General features: G+C 34.2%; 1 long non-coding RNA gene across 2 annotated transcripts in view; it reads right to left on the bottom strand.

The window, feature by feature from the left end:
- LOC141581655 (uncharacterized) overlaps nt 1-17,339 on the bottom strand; it is a 312,920-nt gene that overhangs the window by 17,214 nt on the left and 278,367 nt on the right. Inside the window, exons 3-4 of one of the 2 annotated variants that reach the window (XR_012514422.1) lie at nt 13,212-13,263; nt 11,896-11,959 (exon numbers count right to left, since the gene is read on the bottom strand). This is a non-coding gene — a long non-coding RNA (uncharacterized LOC141581655). Of the gene's footprint in view, nt 1-5,195; nt 11,960-13,211; nt 13,264-17,339 lie in introns of those variants that run through there. The other variant, XR_012514421.1, reaches the window with a different exon arrangement.

Below are 17,339 nucleotides of genomic sequence, written 5' to 3'. Positions count from 1 at the left end.
TCAATTAAAAGACAGATTGTCAGAATGAATTCAAAATAAGACCCTATTTTATGCTATCTACAAGAAACCCAGTTTAAATAAAAGCACACATACTAAAGTAAAGGTATGGAGAAATATACATCATGCCAACACTAATAAAAATAAAGGTATTGTGGCTATATAAATTTCAAACAAAGGTAAAATACTAAGGAAAATTATCAAGGATATACAGGGGCATTACATAATGATAAAGGCATCAATTATTGAAGAACACATAAAAATCCTTAATATGAGTGTACCTAACCAAAGAACCTCAAAATAAGTGAAGCAAAAGCTAACAGAATTGATAGAGCAAAGATAACTGATAGAGCAACTAGCTAAATCCACTATTAGAGAATAATATATCATCACCCCTCTATCGGTAATTGATGGAGCCAACAAGGAGAAAATCAGTCAGGACACAGTTGAAGTCAGCAGCTCCATCAGTCAAATGGCTCTTTAGCACCTATAGAATAGTTCATGGAACAACACAAGCATACACATCTCTTTCAAGATCACCTGAAACATTCACCAAGATATTAGTATTCTGAATCATAAAACACATCTCAACAGCTTTAAAAGAATGTGCAACGTATGTGCACTCAGACCATGATAGACTTGTGAGACAATTTGAGAAGGCTCCAAATGGGCAAATACCGAACTAGTTAAGCATCAAAAAACAAACAAATACCATGCAATGAATGGAAGCACATTACATTTTTTAAAACCATTAGTTCCTAATAATACTTTAAACATTCTTACTCTCAACTTTTCTGGTTGCTAGGGAACCAACTTATTATTCTGAACACTGATAAAGAAAAACAGTCAAGTATTTATTCTGACTCTTCTGTACTGAATAATTAATGAAGAAATTTTTAAATAGAATTCTAGTTAAACATATTCAGACATAATAATCAAATTTGAATATTATTAGTTGGGAAACCCTAATAAAACCATGAATTAAAAATTATTTTTGGTTGCTAAAACCATAAAATAAAAGGCTGATGAAGAATTTTGTAATGGACCAGGCTGTCCCCAACTGAACCAACTAATGTTAAAATTACAAAAAAGATACCATAGGACATTATATATATCCTGATGTAATGCCATAGGAAGTATACAGCACCATCTATGAATGATTCTTCATAAAAAACAATCAAATATGAATCTGGACAAGCACTTATTCTGGCTTCCAATCTGTAGGAAATGTAAAAGTATGAAGGAAATTGTCAAAGATACAAGAGAGATTCAGTTAGCAGACTCTAGAATGTAGAAAATATTATAAAACCAATGATTTGGCTTAACTTTACAAATGCATTGATTTAAAAAGACATAAAAGACATATCAACTGAACACAAACACTGCAATTATAAAAGAAATTTTAAAACACTGACAAGATCGTACATGATATGAAAGAATTCTTGTATCTTAGAAATGGAATACTTTCAGATTATATAATACCTTTGACTCATTTTAAATTAATCCAGTGGTGATGAAGAGAGGTTTATTGGGAGAGTAAATGAAACAAGACTGGTACATGTTGAAGCATGTAACTGGAATTCTGGCTGAGCTCTCCTGGGTCAGCTCTCTGAGCCCTCTCTGGCTGAGCTCTCCTTAAAGTAACAGATGCTTTGAGCCAACTTGATAGCAAAGCTTTCATGAAAATTAAGAAGTTAGCAGACACATGAGGGTGCGCTCACACACACACACACACACACACACACACACACACACACACACAATGACGAAAGTTGGCTGGCAAAGTGATATTCTAGAATTTCAACAAGAGAATGAGCTGTGGTGCCTGGAGTTCATAGTTCATTTATACACAAGAAGCTTATATAAATATATAACCCATCTTTTAGGACTCTTCTTATTTCAGAATAAAGGTAATGAAGAAATGAAAAAGATGAGCATTTACAAATTGTTTCCTGGTCAAAATAATGGTGGAATGTATGGACATCTGTAGATAACTTAAAAACAAAGTAAATGATGTTCCACTTGGTGTCTCTAAGAACAAAATGAGATGAGTAAATAGCAATGTAAAACTGTGATTTCTCAAAGAAAGGCTTGCCTGTTAAGCTGTGGGGTTTCTACCAAATGACTGTAGAAACTACCAGAAGTGAGGGTATATAGTTTTGAACACCATTGCTCACCTTTGTCAGTCAACAGTAATGTCTTTATGATCACGAAATCTTGAAATGTTAAATATTTACCTGGATTTTTTTTGAGATAGCCTCAAATCTCTTCACTTTAGTAATAAAGCTTTGTTGTTCTATTGCATTTCAAATTCAGCTGAAGCACCAACATGAGCTAAGTGCATCACTATTTTCTTTTCATTTTCTTTTAAGTAGTGAGGGCTCTGAGTACTAATTACTATATTGATACAACTAGCTTGTTAGTTCTATCATGATCTTTGATGTATCTTGTTTTAAACAGATCCTCTAGATATCAACTCAAAAATAAAAAGTATGGCTCATAAAGGAAAAAGCTATCCTTTTCAGAGAGACTTTATCATTGTTTCATTAGCTATCCTGCATTCCTAGTGCATCAAAAATGTAATATAGTTTGTGAAAAATTAGGCTATTTAACATTTTAAGAAAATATGTATGACATAAAGTGGGTTACATGTTTATTTGAAATGATTGTAATTCATCATGCATTTCAATGATATGAAGAGAGAAGGAATGGCAGAATGGCAATCTACAGACTCTTGAGTCATAGTCAATGGGTTTGAAACCAGACTTCTGCCACATACTAGCAGGTTGGACAAGTCAATTTAATCCTGTTGTTCCAATTGCCTCATCTGTAAAATGGGAGCAGTAATAAGATCTACTTAATGATTAAATGAGGTAATAACATAAAGTGCTTAGAACATTATAAGTGCTCATTAATTTCTGTTACTTTTATAATCTCTGTTAATTTTAACACTAGTACTATCCATATGCTAAGTATGAGAAGTTTTTCCAAAGGGCAGAAACTCAATGTATTCTAACTATGAAAAGTAAAGATTTTTTCATATCCTTAAAATGATATCACTTGCTTCTAGCATTATGCAGAGTAGAATTATTTAAAAATATGCTGAGATTTTAGATGTTTTATATAAATAAATACTAATTTTTCACAAAGTGCTTTTTTTCCAAATAATGTTTTAATTCTAATTTTTCACTATAGCTCATATATCTTGAGAAAATATGAATACCAATATGTCACATTATTTTTAAAATGACACACTAAATAAAAAATTATAAATTATGGCAGAATATGTACTTGATCTCAATGCCATTTTGAAATAGATGACTCAATGTATTATCACTCTTTTCCACAATTTCTTTCTTGTGTCTCAACATTTTTCATAATTCATGAAAATGTAGGAGTTTTTCTACTATAAAAAGGCAGCCATGTATATATACATATATGCTGGTTTATACTTAGCCAAGGCCTTGAAAAAAAAAAATCAAGGAGGCCAAATCAATCACACACACACCCACGCACCCACACACCCACACCCACACACACTCTGTATTAATAAAAAGGCGTTTGTTTGCCTTTCATTTTTTCAAGAATTGCCTTAAGCCTTCATTTTCCTTTCTATGCAGTTTATTTATCCAAACAAATTATTCGATCACTAACCTTTTAATTTGCTAAGAATCTCTGGAGTTGGCTATATGTATGCATTTGACTTCAAATAATTAATGAAGACAATTAGAAATACACATATAAATTGGACTTCCAGCAGTTATGTTACCTGATTTGTAATAATATAATAGTTTTAAATAATGTAAGATACAAGATAGGCTATTTTAAAATTTCTCTTTTTCGCTATTTATTAATACTATATAAAGTAATGAAAGATGTTAAAGTGTTAGCCACCTCTAATTTGTAGCAGTTTTCTAAAGTCTGGTACCAAATTCAAATTTTTGGCAGGTTTATATATTATACATGCACACTTTTCTCACATGCACAAATATGTATTTTATGTAGCGTTTTTGTTTGCTTTATTTTTTATTTTTTAATTTTATTTATTTTTATTTATTTATTTTTTATTTTTTGAGACGGAGTTTTGCTCTTGTTACCCAGGCTGGAGTACAATGGCATGATCTCGGCTCACCGCAACCTCCGCCTCCTGGGTTCAAGCAATTCTGCCTCAGCCTCCTGAGTAGCTGGGATTACAGGCACGCGCCACCATGCCCAGCTAATTTTTTGTATTTTTAGTAGAGGCAGGGTTTCACCATGTTGACCAGGATGGTCTCGATCTCTTGACCTTGTGATCCACCTGCCTTGGCCCGCCAAAGTGCTGGGATTACAGGCGTGAGCCACCTCGCCCGGACTTTGTTTGATTTAACATCTCTGTGAGACTTTACTCAGATAACTATTTTAATCCAAATTTCAAATAATTACTAAAAATCACCATATTTAATTAACATATTATGATCTATTGAAGTAAGCAACTAAATTGCCTCATATATCACTAAAATCCTGTGTATAGTACTTACAGGGAGCTTAACTATCATATGTGTACAATTGTATGGATTCTATATTTTTACCCTTAATATACACTCTATCTTTTGACACTGCTTCCATATTTTCATATGTTAGTATCTTTATAATTGACAGATTAAATACATTTGTTGTTTATAACAGTAACTTCAGAAAATTATGTTCCCTTAGAGGAAAATAGGCTATATATATTCACTGCATGTTCTTGTCATTCTATCTCCTTTTCAATCAATTTTTTTAACATCACTCTTTTCCTTCTCACCTTCTCTTCACTCTTGTGGTTTACAGGTGTAATGATGTCAGCCTCAAAGCCCAGCACAGGTAGTAAGGAGAGTGGGACAACACAGTATCCCAGTACATCATAAGGCTGGATGCTGAGGAGGAAGCTGTGCTGCAGAGAATTTGGAGGCAATGCTCTGAAGCCAAGGAAGCAGACAGGTGCATGGACAAGATGGGGCCTGTGAAGGATATGGCTAAAGAGATGCCAAAATATTTATGAGTATACATAAGTACTCACAATGGGTTATTATACCTTGTACTTACATTGTTATTTGTGAATAAATGTAAGTACGCACAATGTGTATTTATTGTACTTTGTACTTATTGGAAGTACAAATACTTACTGGAAGTACAAAGTACAATAAGTAACATTAAGTATAAAGTACAATAAGTGCACATTGTGAGTACTTATGTATACTTATTCCAATAAGTAAAAAGTACAATAAGTACTTATAATAAGTACAAAGTACAATAAGTATACATATTAATGGTGTGGGAATCAGGTTTATCATTGTCTGAGAAGAGATTCATAATTTTGGCAAAGGAAGACAGCTGAAAAGAACCCCAATGTGTTTGACTGAAATTATAAATATTGATATGAACTCATGAGTTTTATTTATACATACACAGACACAAATACACATTGATAAGTAGAAATGGTTATATATGTATGTGTACATTTGCCTATACATACTAGATTTTTATTATTTGCAGTATTATGTTCTATTAAATTGCTGTGACTATGGAATTAGTAGAAACTAAAACCACTGTTTTTAGAAAAAAATATATAGTTAGCCTCCTGTGAGGCTCTGGTTACATTTTTGTCAACTGATCATTACATAACATTGTTTTAGGTGTGTTTCTGCTTAAAGACACTTTATTGAATATATATTGTTGATTCATAGTCAACAACAGCACTATAGCTCACACCTGAATGGACTCTGTCTAGCACATATTTTCTTTGTACGTCATATCATAGGCTTCTTGTGCTTAGGAACATTAGGCAGCACTTTAGCACTACCTGGGGTCATTTTAAACAGCAAAATCATCAATAACAGCAAGATGTGGAAAACGTAGCACTAAACAGATCACAAAAAGGACACTTGTTTATAACACGAAGATGGAAACAGGAAGAGAGAACATTGCCTTATTTTATCTCAACTGGGAACAACTTTACGGGATGCCTCAAATTTTTTGTCACTTTGAGCATGTTCATGAATAAAGCAAAAGAATCATGAGTACTGATTTTAGGGTTTCAAATTTTAGCAAGTAAGTGGATTCACAAACATAAAACCCAAGAACAATAAGAATAAAACTGTATATCTACCTATCTATCTAGTTGTACATATTTCTCAACTCTGTCTACTGGGAGGGCATAGAAGCACTGTGCACATCTAGTTTTTGGGTATTGGTAGCTAAATACCGTCTTCTACTAAAATGAGCAGGCAGCCTTGCAGAAATGATTGATTTCAAAATGGGGACAAGAAAAGTACAATATAAGCTTGCATATTATATTGAGTCAAAAAATAAGGCATAAGGAAATGTTCAAGGAGTAATGGAACATGAAGAGAACACAGTAGCCAGATTGGCATTGCTCTTACTGCCTAAATTTAGAATAATTTTAACATCAAATAAACAATGAGAGTATCCGACTGAACCCAATGAATAAAAAAGAAATCTATTAGACTAAATGTTTGTGTGTATGTGTATTTACATATTATATATACACACTACTTTCACCTCACTAAGAAAAGTAGTGTGTATATACTAATTTCTTAGTCAAAAAGAGAGTAGCAAATGCAGGAAAACATGTAGGAAGAATGATATAATTAGTATTAGGCAGCCAAAATAGTGGTCCCCCCTCTAGTGAACAGAGAGGGGAGTCATCAATGGATTAGTGGATTCTATGAATGGTAGATAGATGTATGACATAGAAGAGGATATTAACATAGTATCTCAACAGTTATCCATAAAGTATGAATCATAAGTTAATTAAAATAAAATCATGGTGGAGGTTTTTTATAAAAACTTAAATGTTTTTTCAATTAATATAAAGGGGCAGACTGTGATGAGGATAACTCCTTGGTAAGCAGGGCATCTCTGAAGAAAGGCAGCAGCACACCAGGAATTTATAAATAAAGCCCCACCTTCCCAGGACAGAGCACCTGGGAAAAAAAGGCGGCTATGAGTTTTGCTGCAGCAGACTTAAACGTACCTGCCCAGCAGCTCTGAATGGAAAAACACTGCTCACAGTTCAGCACTTGAGCTCCTATAAGGGACAAACTGTCCAACAACTCCCCAACCCCCATATATCCAAAGAGACACCTTAGAAAGGAGAGCTCAGGCTGACATCTGGTGGGTATCCTTCTGGGACAAAGATAACAGAAGAAGAAACTGGCAGCAACCCTTACTGTTCTGCAGCCACTGCAGGTGATCCCCAGGCAAGCAGGGTCTAGAATCCACCTCCAGCAGTCCTACAGCAGAGGGACCTGTTAGAAGGAAAACTAAGAAACAGAAAGAAATAACTTCAACATCAACATAAAGGATGTCCACTCAGAGACCCCATCCAAAAGTCACCAACTACAAAGACCACAGGTACATAAATCCACAAAGATGGGAAGAAACCAATGCAAAAAGTATGAAAACACCAAAAACCAGAACACCTCTCCTCCTCAAAGGGATCACAACTCCTGACCAGCAAGGGAACAAAGCTGGATGGAGAATGAGTCTAATGAATTGACAAAACAGCCTTCAGAAGGTGAGTAATAACAAACTTCTCTGAGCTAAAAGAACATTTTCTAACCCAATGCAAAGAAACTAAGAACGTTGAGAAATGGTTGATGAAATGCTAATGAGAATAAACAGCTTAGAGAAGAATATAAATGACTTGATGGAGCTCAAAAACACAACACGAGAAACTCACGAAGCATACACAAGTGTCAATAGCCGAATTGGCCAAGCAGAAGAAACGAATAAGAGATTGATGATCAACTCAATGAAATAAAATGAGAAGGCAAGATTAGAGAAAAAAGAGTGGAAAGAAATGAACAAAGCATCCAAGAAATATGGGATTATGTGAAAAGACCTCATCTATGATTGATAGGTGTAATTGAATGTGATGAAAAGAATGAATCCAAGCTGGAAAACACTCTTCAGTATATTATTCAGGAGAAATTCCCCAACCTAGTAAGGAAGGCCAACATTCAAATACAGGAAATACAAAGAAAACCACAAAGATATTCCTCAAGAAGAGCAACCTCAAGGCACATAATTGTCAGATTCACCAGGGTTGAAATGAAGGAAAAAATGCTAAGGGCAGCCAGAAAGGTTGTGTTACCCACAAAGGGAAGCCCAACAAACTCAGAGTGGATCTCTCAGCAGAAACCCTACAAGCCAGAAGAGAGTGGGGGCCAAAATTCAACAACCTCGAAGAAAAGAACTTTCAACCTAGAATTTCATATCTAGCCAAACTAAGCTTCACAAGTGAAGGAGAAATAAAATCCTTTACAAACAAGCAATTGCTGAGTGATTTCATTACCACCAGGCCTGCCTTACAAGAGCTCCTGAAAAAAGCATTAAACATAAAAAGGAAGAACCAGTACCAGTCACTCCAAAAATGTACCAAATAGTAAAGACCATTGACACAATGAAGAAACTGTGTCAACTAACGGGCAAAACAACCAGCTAGGATTAAAATGGCAGGATCAAATTCACACATAACAATATTAACCTTAAATGTAAATGGGCTAAATGCCCCAATCAAAAGACACAGACTGGCAAATTGGATAAAAAGCCAAATCCATCAATGTGCTGCATTCAGGAAACCCATCTCACGTGCAAGGCTCAAAATAAAGGGATGGAGGAAGATTTACCAAACAAGTGGAGAGCAAAAAAAAGCAGGAGTTACAATTCTAGTCTCTGATAGAAGAGACTTTAAACCAACAAAGATCAAAAGAGACAAAGAAGGGCATTACATAACGGTAAAAGGATCAATGCACCAAGAATATCTAACAATCCTAAATATATATGCACTCAATACAAGAGCACCCAGATACATAAAGCAAGTTCTTAGTGACCTACAAAGAGACTTAGACTCCCACACAATGATGTGGGAAACTTTAATACTCCACTGTCAATATTAGACAGATCAATGAGACAGATTATTAACAAGGATATCCAGGACTTGAACTCAGATCTGGACCAAGCAAATCTAATGGACATTTATAGAACTCTCCACCCCAAATCTGCAGAATATACATTCTGTTCAGCACCACATTGCACTTACTCTAAAACTGACTGCATAACTGGAAATAAATCACTCCTCAGCAAATGCAAAATAATGGAAATCATAACATAACAGTCTGTCAGACCACAGTGCAATCATATTAGAACTCAGGATTAAGAAACTCACTCAGAACTGGATAACTTAATGGAAAGTGAACAACTGGCTCTTGAATGTTGACTGGATAAACAATGAAATGAAGGCAGAAATAAAGATGTTCTTTGAAACTAATGAGAATGAATACACAATGTACCAGAATCTCTGGGACATATTTAAAGCAGTGTCTAGAGGGAAATTTATAGCAATAAATGCCCACATGAGAAGCATGGAAAGATCTAAAATCGACAACCTATCATCAAAATTGAAAGAGCTAGAGGAGCAAGAATAAAAAAACTCAAAAGCTAGCAGAAGACAAGAAATAACTAAGATCAGAGCAGAACTGAAGGTGAAAGAGACACAAAAAGCTCTTCAAAAAATTAATAAATCCAGGAGCTGGTTTTTTGAAAAGATCAACAAAATAAACAGACTGCTAGCCAGATTGATAAAAAAGAAAAGAGAGAAGAATCAAATAGATACAATAAGAAACGATAAAGGGGATATCACCACTGATTCCATAGAAATACAAAATAACATCAGAGATTACTAGAAACAACTCTATGAACATAAACCAGTAAACTTGGAAGAAATGGATAAATTCATGGACACTTGCCCCCTCCCAAACCTAAACCAGGAAGAAGTTGAAACTCTGAATAGACCAATAACAAAGGCTGAAGTTGAGGCAGCAATTAATAGCCTACCAACCAAAAAAAGCCCAGGTTCAGATGAGTTCACAACCAAATTATACCAGACATACAAAGAGGAGCTGGTACCACTCCTTCTGAAACTATTCCAAACAATCCAAAAGAGCGAATACATCCCAAATCATTTTAGGAGACCAACATCATCCTGATACCAAAACCCAGCAGAGACTCAACAAAGAAAGAAAACTTCAGGCCAATATCCATGATGAACGTAGATGCAAAAATCTTCAAGAAAATACTGGCAAACTGATTGCAACAGCACATCAAAAATCTTATCCACTACAATCAAGTAGGCTTCATCCCAGGGACGCAAGGCTGGTTCAACATATGCAAGTCTATAAATGAAATTCACCACATAAACAGAACCATAGACAAAAACTGCATGATTATCTCAATGGATGCAGAGAAGGCCTTCAAAAAAAATTCAACAGGCTTTTATGCTAAAAACTCTCAAGAAACTAGGTATCTATGGAATGTATCTCAAAGTAATAAAAGCTATTTACAACAAACCCACAGCCAATATCATACTGAACGGGCAAAAACTGGAAGCATTCCCTTTGAAATCTGGCACTAGACAAGGATGCCCTCTCTCACCACTCCTGTTCAATATAGTATTGGAAGTTGGTGCTAGAGCAATCAGGCAAGAAAAAGAAAGGATATTCAATTAGGGAAGGAGGAAGTCAAATTGCCTCTCTTTGCAGATGACATGATTGTGTATTTAGAAGACCCCACTGTCTCAGCCCCAAATCTCCTTAAACTGATAAGCAACTTTAGCAAAGTCTCAGCATACAAAATCAATGTGTGGAAATCACAAGCATTCCTATACACCAATAAGAGATTAAAAGAAAGCCAAATCAAGAGTGAACTGCCATTCACAGTTGCTACAAAGAGAATAAAATACCTGGGAATATAAAGAATGTAAAGGACCTCTTCAAGGAGAACTACAAACCACTGCTCAAGGAAATCAGAGAGGACATAAACAGATGGAAAAACATTCCATGCTCAATGTTAGGAAGAATCAATATTGTGAAAATGGCCATACTGCCTAAAGTAATTTATAGATTCAATGCTATCCACATCAAGCTACATATGACTCCCTTCACACAACTGGAAAAAAAAACCCTTAAACCTTCATTTGGAACCAAAAGAGAGCCCACATAGCAAAGACAATGCTAAGCAAAAAGAACAAAGCTGGAGGCATCACACTACGTGACTTCAAACTATACTACAAGGCTACAGTAATCAAAACAGCATGGTACTGGTACCAAAACAGAGATATAGACCAATGGAACAGAACAGAGGTTTTGGAGATAATGCCACACATCTACAACCATCTGATATTTGACAAACCTGACAAAAACAAGCAATAGGGAAAGGATTCCCTGTTTAATAAATGGTGTGGGGAAAACTGGCTAGCCATGTGCAGAAAGCAGAAACTGGACCCCCTTCCTGACACCTTACACTAAGATTAACTCCAGATTAATTAAAGACTTAAACATAAGACCTAACACCATAAAAACCCTAAAAGAAAACCTAGGCAAAACCATTCAGGACATAGGCATAGGCAAGGACTTCATGACTAAAACACCAAAAGCATTGGCAACAAAAGCCAAAATAGGCAAATGAGATCTAATTAAACTCCAGAGCTTCTGTACAGCAAAAGAAACAATCATTAGAGTGAACTGGCAACCAACAGAATGGGAAAAAATTTTTGCAATCTACCCACCTGACAAAGGGCTAATATCCAGAATCTACAAAGAACTAAAACAGATTTACAAGAAAAAAACAAATAGCCCATCCAAAAGTGGGTGATGGATATGGACATACAATTTTCAAAAGAAGACATATATGAGGCCAACGAAGATATGAAAAAATGCTCATCATCACTGGTTATTAGACAAATACAAATCAAAACCACATTGAGATACCATCTCACGCCAGTTAGAATGGCGATCATTAAAAAATCTGGCAACAACAGATGCTGCAGAGAATGTGGAGAAATAGGAATGTTTTTACCTGTTGATGGGGGTATAAATTCGTTCAACCATTGTGAAAGACAGTGTGGTGACTCCACCAGGACCTAGAAATAGAAATTCCATTTGACCCAGCAATCCCATTACTGGGTATATAACCAAAGGACTATAAATCTTTCTATTATAAAGACACATTTACATGTATATGTTCATTGCAACACTGTTCACAATAGCAAAGACCTGGAACTAACCCAAATGCCCATCACTGATAGACTGGACAAGGAAAATGTGGCACATTATATCATGGAATACTATGCAACCATAATAAATGATGAGTTTGTGTCCTTTGTAGGGACATGGATGAATCTGGAAACCATCATTCTCAGCAAACTTACACAAGAACAGAAAATCAAACACCACATGTTCTTACTCATAGGTGGGTGTTGAACGATGAGAACACATGGACACAGGGAGGGGAGCATCACACGCTGGGGTCTGCTGGTGGGAATAGGAGAGGGACACTGGGAGTAGGGAGGTTGGGGAGGGATAACATGGTGAGAAATGCCAGATATAGGTGACGGGGGGGATGAAGGCAGTAAATCACATTGCCATGTATGTACCTATGCAACAGTCCTGCATGATCTGCACATGTACCCCAGAACCTAAAAGGCAATAAAAAATATACCTATATGGACACACACACACACACACATATCTCTGAATTTTAACCTTATTTGGGGATGTCTCAGTGGTTATTTTATTCCATGTATTTAAATCATTATTCCTGCACTAACACATATGGAGACTTTATGTAATATTTTCATGTATTTTTGCCTCCCAACTAGGTTTTAAGTTAGGAACAAATTCTTCCAGGGTATTTTTCTCAATCACAATCATAATAACATGAACGAAATGCTGTTCTACCACCATTACTATTGTACAATGTTAATTCCTAATAGAAAACCATTGCTTTGTCAGCCCAGTGACCCTATTCCTGTATTGGGAAGTGCAGTTCTCATCTTTTTAGACATTCTTTGTTATACCATTCCAAATGGCTCTTCCATTTTAACATGACACCATTACATGAGTTCATTGCCCCAAGATGAGCAGCAGACCCAGGTAGGAATATCACATAGATTTCAAACGCTGTGAGTCAGGAAGTCTGACAGTTGTTAGTTATATGATCATTAACATGTGGAAAACACACACCAGAATAAGAAATTTCAAAACAATATCAAAGACATAGATGAAAGATAGAGGTAGATTCCTATAGGGTCTAAAATTCTTCTCCCATTGATGCTAAGGTTTAGCTGTATCCTTACTCTTCCCATGATTTGATTACTTAATCTCCCCATTTACCTTGTAAGCTAATAAATTTCTTCTTTGCCAAAGCCAATGAAGTTTCTGTCATCTGCAAAAAAAAGAGTTTCAGTTAATAAAATTATCATCCTCTTCATTATTCTACTTATCATAAAGAGCACTACTGTCAAATATTTTTGAGGTAATAAAATCTTCGGAAACCATTTTCTTGGTTAAATTTGGGCATATAGAGAGAATAACTATAAAATGTAGCATTTTGCAAATATGTAAAAATGTAAAATAATATTGTTACTTTTCACAAAGAAATAATGATTTAGAGATATTTCAGAGAAAAGAAGTAAAAATTTAATGATCTGCAAATTTAATCCCCATTGGAATCTGAAAATTAATGAAACTACGTGAACCTGTTAAAAACAGCTTTTATTTAGCAAAGGTAAAATATAAGATACTTTAATAAATTCTCTCTTTGATGTATATGTGGCAGAAAGATTTGTGAGGCATTATTCTACTACTTATCGAATTTGCATTACTTTAGGGAAAGTATAAAATGTTCAGGAATTCAAAATGTTACAGAAAGTCATTCCCAATTTCTTTTTCAGTAAGCCAAAATGTAAACTACCAATCATTGCTAATTTAATTATTAAATCTCAAAGTTTGTGGGATATTAGTGAACAGATTGCAAATGAAATAAGATGAGAAAATAAATACAGAGCAGTAAAACAGAATTAACTCTAAAATGCAGATAGTAAACGCTAATTGATATAAAACATATTGCCAAAATTTGTACAGTGGGTTCATCACTTGTAAGCACAATGATCTTGGGCAGATTACGAAACTTCTCTGCCTCAATACCGTTATCTGTAAAACAGAAAATGTAATGTGACCAACCTCATACACAGTGTGATTTTATTAAGTAAATTAATATACATAAAGTTCTTAGGTGTCTTGCATCCATTACATTCTCATGTTAGTATTTTTCACTAAGATCATTTTTGTTTATTATGCTAACATTTTAAAAAACATTCTTGATTATATTAAAATGCTCTGGGAGTTTTAAGGTTGTTTTATCACTTAAAAAATTTGTTCTCAGATGCCTAAATCTTCTGTAATGCTATTGCATCTTGTATGTAGCAGACAGTATCTGATTAAGATGGGTTATAAAATGAATTTTATAGACTAATATGTATTTGTCTATTGCTCTGTGCCAAAAATGTGTTTATCTAACACTTATGTGGTAGAATTAATTATCTAAATTAGCTTCTGCATAAGTACACTATCATTTAGTACTCACCAAAGGGCAATTTATTGCTCTGTGATAAAGGATTCCACTGATCTTAAGAAATGAATTCAGTTTTAATATACTTTTCCTATTGACTGGTTTTATTTTTCACAGGGAGAAGCACATATATTCTCATTTTCCCCACTGAAAATGTTGAGAAACATCATTTATTATTGGCCATTTAGGCATTTGCTTTTATATAGTACCTGATTATATTTTTGTTCATGGGTTCTATTGGCTTCTCTGTCTCTACATTTTTTTTTACTGTGCTGCCATTTAATTATGGGAAAAATAAATGAAAGAATACATATATGTTATTAATCACATAGACCACTTAAGAAAAATCTGTGTGAAAAAGTAGGAACAAACGTTATCTCCGGGGGATATTTTTTATGTATAGGAATCTGTCTCTCTATGTAGTATACATTTGTCTGTTTTGCCATCTGTCTATATGTTTATCTATTCTATATTATCTATCTTTTTTCATGTGTATACATTGAAAATATCTTCTCCCACATAATGGCTTTTTTTCCCCCCACTCATCTAATGGTTTGTTTTAAAGAAAAAAAAAACTCTTAATATCATACAGTTTATATTTTTTCACTTTTAGGGAAGTACTCTTTATAGTATTTAAGAAATTGTTGTCTCCTTCAGTGTCATAAGGTGTGTCTATGTTATCTTCAAGAAACTGTAGACTTGCATTTTATATTTAGATTTATAGTTCATCAACTGATTTTTGTGTATGGTGTGACTGTGAAAGAGGCATTTATCTGTGTTCACACACATACATATATAAAAACTATATTGTACTTCCATTTAAATATCAAATTGCAATGGCACCATTAATTGAAAATATCATGCTATCTCCTTTGTACTTATGTATCTCTTTTGTACTTATGTATCACCTCTGTCATAAACTGACTGTATTTAAAGGGTCTGTTTCTAGACAGTATTATGTTCCATTTGGTAGCAGTGTCTAGTTTGTGTCAGTACCACATTATATTAACAACTATAGCTTTATAAATCTTGTATCCATATTATAATGTCTTCAGATTCATTCTTCTTTATTATTGTCATAAGTTTTCCTGCCTTTAAATTTGCATATGACTTTTAATATTCATTTGTCATTTCGAGCCATAGAACACATGGTGTAAAACTAATTGTAAATTTATTAAATGCATGTAAGAATACTGGAAGCAGCAACATATTAAAAATGCTGAACCCTGCTGGGCTTGGTGGCTCATGCCTGTAATCCAAGCACTTTGTGAGGCAAGGTGGAAAGATCACTGGAGGCCAGAAGTTTGAGACCAGAATGGGTAATATAATAAGATCCTGTTTCTAGAAAAAAAAAAAATTAACTGGCCATGGTGGCACACACCTGTAGTCTTAATTACTCAGGAGTCCAAGGTGAGAGGATAACTTGAGCCCAGGAGGGTGAGGCTGCAGTGAGCCATGACTATGCCTCTACACTACAGCCTGAACAACTGAACAAGACCATTCCTCAAAAAAAGTTGAATCTTCCAAACAATGAACATGATATAGCCCTCTTTCAGTAGTACTGAAAAGAGAAATTGGTATAAATTATACCAATTGTAATTTTCAATTTTTTATTGCAGGCATACTAAATATATTTCTAATTGTAATTATGTAATAATAAAAATTTATTTATCTCCAAGAGTTTATCCATAAAATTTTTTGATTACTACACACAACATCAACCTTCCATGAATAATGCCAATTTATTTTCCTACATTCTAATCATTATAAATTTAATTATTTTCACCATTATATTGCTCTGACTAAGCTATGTGTTAAAACGTAAAATGAAGACAATTACAGCCTTTCTTCATTCTCTATCTTTAGGGAAGTGCTCTTACTAATTCATCAAGAATAATGGTTTCTGAAGAATTTTTGTATATAGTCCTATTTATATTAATTAAGTGCCTATTCATATTTGGTTTATAGTTTAATTTTCATTATTTTTCATAACACAAATGGGTGATATTGAGTGTTTAATTCTGTCAAATCCCTAACACCTAATGTTATAGAGCATAGTTGTTAGATTTAACCAGTTTAGCAATATTTGTCTTTGAATATTTTCTTTTTCCATTTGAAATGAGTTCTATATTATGCTTATATTTCTTATCTTTCTGTTTGTTTTCTATTTGATACATCTGCTATATATGTTTTTGTCTCTTTTTGTTTCCTCTTTTGATTTAATCAAATGTTCATTTCCTTCCTCTATTAGTATATTGTTTAAACATTCATGTACTTCTTTTTGTCCAGAAGAGATTGTACCACATATTCCTGAATAATTAGAACCTAATAGATATTACTTTAACTACTCCTTGATTTTTCTGTAACCTTAGAATTCTTAATACTTTCTCTTGTGTCATTCTGCATTTTAATCGTATGTAAATATTAAAAGCCAAGACATTATCTTATTATAATTATTACTATTCTTTTGAATTGATATTAATTTTATCCACATATTTAATCTTTTGGATATATGATGGGTTTGTCTAAAATATTTTTTTCTTTTTTCCAAAGAATCATTTTAGTATTTCTTTTAGTACTGGTGTGTTAGCAATGAATTCTTTGTTTTTGTTGTCAGTATTTTCTCCAAACCCTTTAAGTACCTTGTTCCATTAATTTTGAGCTTCCATATTTTCTATTAAAAGTTAGTTTGTTGTGGCCAGACACAGTGGCTCACACCTGTAATCCCAGTACTTTGGAAGGACAAGGGAGGTGGATCAACTAAGGTCAGGAGATTGAGACCAGCCTTACTAACATGGTGAAACCCCGTCTCTACTAAAAATACAAAGTTAGCTGGGCATGCTGGCAGGTGCTTATAATCCCAGACAGTTGGGAGACTCAGGTGGAAGAAT

This window comes from Saimiri boliviensis, chromosome 16, assembly GCF_048565385.1.
Source record: "Saimiri boliviensis isolate mSaiBol1 chromosome 16, mSaiBol1.pri, whole genome shotgun sequence".
In the NCBI taxonomy this organism is placed as follows: domain Eukaryota; kingdom Metazoa; phylum Chordata; class Mammalia; order Primates; family Cebidae; genus Saimiri; species Saimiri boliviensis.
Note: the sequence above shows the minus strand (reverse complement) of the source record. Positions and strands in the feature narration are given on the sequence as shown.